At 41.6% G+C, this 4,695-nt stretch overlaps 1 pseudogene; it reads left to right on the plus strand.

Annotated features, from left to right (window-relative positions):
* The first annotated feature begins 3,067 nt into the window (after nt 1-3,067).
* LOC108802776 overlaps nt 3,068-4,695 on the plus strand; it is a 32,365-nt pseudogene continuing 30,737 nt past the window's right edge.

The raw sequence follows: 4,695 nt of genomic DNA on the forward strand, positions 1-4,695 counted from the left end.
CGACTTTCGTTGTGCGATGGTTGTAAGGTGATTTATGTTTGTACGACCTGCCCATCTTGGACAGTCAGATCGTACTTGCGATCATCGCAAGTCCTCCGCCGCTGAGGGGAGGGCTTGCAGATGATTGCAATTGTGAGCAGGCAGTGTGCGCCTGCGCACCTCAGGCCGTGCGGCTTTCATCTTGCGATCACGCTACCAACCTGCCGGAAATCGTGCGATTTTTGGCAGGATTTCTAGCTTGCTTGTAAGAAGAAAATTGTGCGACCGTACAGTATATTATTATTATTATTAAATAGTATTTATATAGCGCCAACAGTTTGCACAGCGCTTTACAATGTAAGGAAGACATTACAATTACAATACAATTCAAGACAGGATGGTAAGGAGGGCCTACAATCTGAAAGAGGAGGGGGAAATGATACATGAGGAGGTAGCTGTGTGGGGATGAATTGTTTGAGAATGTGATGGTTCAGTGGTTAGGTTGAGGTGGGATAGGCTTCCCTGAAGAGAAGAGCCGCCGATCATTTGTATATGTCAAACAGCTGGTAACGGCTGTGCATGACGGATGGGTTTTTCTGCCCGTGCACGTGTTAGGGGGTGCGCGCGAGCAGAGAAAAAAAGCTGTCTATTTACGGCAACCCGCCAATGTGAGTTTGCCGTCCGTCCACTTTTTCACAACGTTAAGATGTCTGATTTTTCTTAATTTAATATAAAACACCTCTTTTTTGATTTGGTCAACCGTGATTTCTTTTTGTGTGTAGTTTAACTGCTTGAGTACCACCTAACGTAAATGGTGGCTTCCCAAGATAATGGCTGCTGGACCTTACCATTAAACAGCTGGTGATGGTTGTTCACATACAAGCATGGTTATAGAGCTTACATTTATTCTGGGGATAGTACTATTGAAATAGTAAACCTCAATGCTACACCGGTCCCCAGTACTGGAGACTCAGAGTCCAGTAAAATGTATGAACTAGAAAAATGAAAGGTTCTGTGATGGAGCTCAGTTAGTGCATGTACTTCTTACCACCTATAATGACCATATGGGTTGCCTGAAAAGTTTAGCCAGACAAACCTTGCACATCCCCAGTGACACCAAACAATCCCCGGTGACCCCAAACAATGTCCAGTGACACTATACAATCTCTGGTGACCCTGCACATCCCCAGTGACACCGCACAGTTGGTGGATCTATCAAAACTGGAGCAGGCAAAATCTGGAGCAGCTGTGCATGGTAACCAATCAGCTTCTCTTTCATTTTCAAATCTTACCTGAGCAAACTGAAGAGAGAAGGCGATTGGTTGCCCTGGAAAAAGGCTCCAGAATTTGCCTACTCCAGTTTTGATCAGTTCACCCCCAATGTCTTTTTATCTGTTCTATCTGTTCTAACAGTTATACCTGTAGATGAGAAGACTGGTGGGGGAAGGGGAAACTGGACTTGGGGCAGCAGAGAGTAAATCTGACCCAGGAGAGGGAGAGGTCCGAGACAGACACACAGGACACAGAAATAAGTCTACAGAAGATGACAAGTGACAGGAGATTCTCCCTAACGCCCACAGAGCACAGAGCTGAGAAGCTGTGCTGATCACTCATCTTTGCTCTCTCCATAGAGCAGAGAGGGGAGGAGGAGGGCCAGCTGATTGCAGTTTAGAGATAACAACCCGACCCTCTGAGAGACGGATTAAAGATCTTGTGGAGGGAATTTAGAACTTCTAGGTCTCTGGCCTATAAAAGAATCTATAAAATAAAGTATGAAAAACAGCCCTGTGACTCCTCAGAATGCACACACATATACATCCCCCTACACCTCCCCATTACCACCAAAAACTCAAATTCACTTACAAAGGTGGAAATGTCCATTAACCTCCCTGGCGGTCTGATTATGCAGTATTTTTGCATGCCAAAGCGGTACATTGTTTTTTAAAAATAATAATAATTTTTTTTTATATGGTCCAGTAAATGGGAATTCTGGGGGCTCTGCGTGATTCGTACCACGGTCAATAGAGCACCAAGTTCGCACATCACTGAGCTCGGTCGCAGAAGCGTCGCTGTCGTCACTTTCAGTGTCTGATGATTAATTTCCCCACGAATCGCTATCGCTCAATTCTGCAAGTGATTCTAAATCACTATCGCTTTTTTTCTAGCTGGTCTAAAACCGCTTTTGACCTAAAGGGACGCTTTTTGGATGCCATGGACGTTGTCACGTTTCCAGGCAGAAAGAACAGTAAAAGAACACAAAGTGCAGGCAGGGCACTGGACAAAGCTGTAGGGACAAAACTGAAGTGAAATGGTTTGATACAGTAATGTAATCATAGCAGATTACATTGTATTCTGTGCATATTGCATGTTTTCATGTGACAACGAAAACTAAACTGAAAGACGGATGCAGGCATCGGCCGTGCGCACACATCAGAAGACACTGCAGGCTCGTAAGCCAAGGTAAGTGACACTTTTGTGTAATACCGAGTGTGGCTCGGGGTTACTGCTATTGGTACTGAAAATTAACCCTGAGCCATACTCGGGATTACCGCAGGGAGATTAAGGCTTCCATAGAGGGAAGTCATTTATACAGACACAGCCGCATCTACAGAGTTTTGCTATTGTCGCTGGACACCTAAAGGGAAATGGTTGTAGTATGCCACCATTCCTATTTGGAGGCTTGGCGTCACAGATACTTCATTGAGTGCAGTAAAACGATTCTCCACTCAGAGAAGACAAACCTGTATTCAGTTATTAATGTTTATATTTACTGTGTATTCAATGAACAAAAAACTAATTGATTGAATTGCAAACTATCTGAAGACATTCAATTCTGATGTTAAACTCCAAAATGTGTAAAGTTCTTGATTTTGTCTTTATCTGTTGTCAATATCCTGTAACTTCTATAATAATTAATTTAATTTTTTTTTAGGGATCCACCTTAATTTTTGAATATTGGATTGAAGCACTCTGATAACAAAGTACTGCTAAGTTGGCGTTCTTCAGCACATGATGGATCCCAGGGGAGACAATTTATATGAGTTCTCAGAGTGTGAGCAAAGTTTAACTTAAAAGTCATTTCTAACAGTTCACCAGAAAATTCACGATGAAGAGAAACCATTTGAAAATTCACATTTTACTCAACACCAGAGGAGTCACAACGGAGAGAAGATATTTGAGTGCTCAGAATGTGACAAGTGTTTCACAAATAAGAGCAGTCTTACTGGACATCAGAAGATTCACACAGGAGAGAAACCATTTAAATGTTCAGAATGTGACAAGTGCTTTTCACTTAGGAAACGTCTTACTCAACACCAGAGGACTCACACTGGAGAGAAGCCATTTCAATGTTCAGAATGTGGAAAGTGCTTCACACAAAAGCAAAAACTTGCTACTCACCAGATGATTCACACGGGAGAGAAACCATTTAAATGTTCAGAATGTGACAAGTGCTTCACAAGAAAGCTAAATCTTACGGAACACCAGATGATTCACACAGGAGAGAAGCCATATGAGTGCTCAGAATGTGACAAGTGTTTCACAAGAAAGGCCACACTTATTCAACACCAAAACATTCACACTGGAGAAAAGCCATATACATGTTCAGAATGTGGAAAGTGCTTCACAGAAAAGAGACGTCTTATTGTTCACCAGAGTGCTCACACTGGAGAGAAACCAGTTAAATGTTCAGAATGTGGAAAGTGTTTCACACGGAAGGAAAGTCTTATTAATCATCAGATGATCCACACAGGAGATAAACCATGCAGGTGTTCAGAATGTGACAAATGTTTCACCACCAAATCTGATCTTAGGGTTCACTGGAGGACTCACACTGGAGAGAAACCATTTCAATGCTTAGAATGTGACAAGAGCTTCACACAAAAAAATAGTCTTATTCGGCACCAGAAGATCCACAATTGAGAAAAAGCAGTTTCAATGCTCTGAATGTGAGGAACACTGCATCCAAAAGGTACATTTTATTGGACACTGGAGGAATCACCTACAAGAGAAGTCCTATCCAAGTTTGGAAAGTGATACTTTTCACATTATAGAAATATCTGCTTTTATCTTTTAAGATCCTGTTCGCTTTTGATGGATTTATTGTATTTTTTTTAGCTGTGCTGTTTTTGTAAAAAATACTACAAATCAAAACTGGGGAAGAAGTGTTTTCTTTACGTTTTTCCTCTTTTGTATATTTTATGATGCGTTAGACACACATATGTGATATAAATATATAGCCCTATCTGTCCTCTAAAAAGTAATATATAATATGTGTGGGTGCACTTTGTAAGAAAGTATATTACTGACATGGAAGAATCACACAGCACAAATGTTAAAAGTGCGTCAGTCATTTACGAACAGAAAAGAAAAACAAGATCCGTCATGAAGGGGTTAAAATGTGTCTTTTGAAAAAATGTTAAAGTCCAATATGTCCCCCTGCACTCCTTGCATTGTCTCTGGCCAAAATCACAATAATGGTGCTTGTAGTGATACTCACGGATGGCGCCGTGCACATCAAACAGTAAATGAATAGCAATCACCAGCACTCAGCAAAAGATTTCAAACGATAAAGTCCATTTAATCGGACAGATCGTCATACATGTTGCAATAATTATAACCGATGTTTCGGGGGCCACGTAGGGACCCTTCATCAGGGCAACAATGTAACACACCATTGTTACCAGTGTTACATTGTTGCCCTGATGAAGGGTCCCT

Source organism: Nanorana parkeri, unplaced genomic scaffold, assembly GCF_000935625.1.
Source record: "Nanorana parkeri isolate BGI_ZX_2015 unplaced genomic scaffold, ASM93562v1 scaffold3106, whole genome shotgun sequence".
Lineage (NCBI taxonomy): Eukaryota > Metazoa > Chordata > Amphibia > Anura > Dicroglossidae > Nanorana > Nanorana parkeri.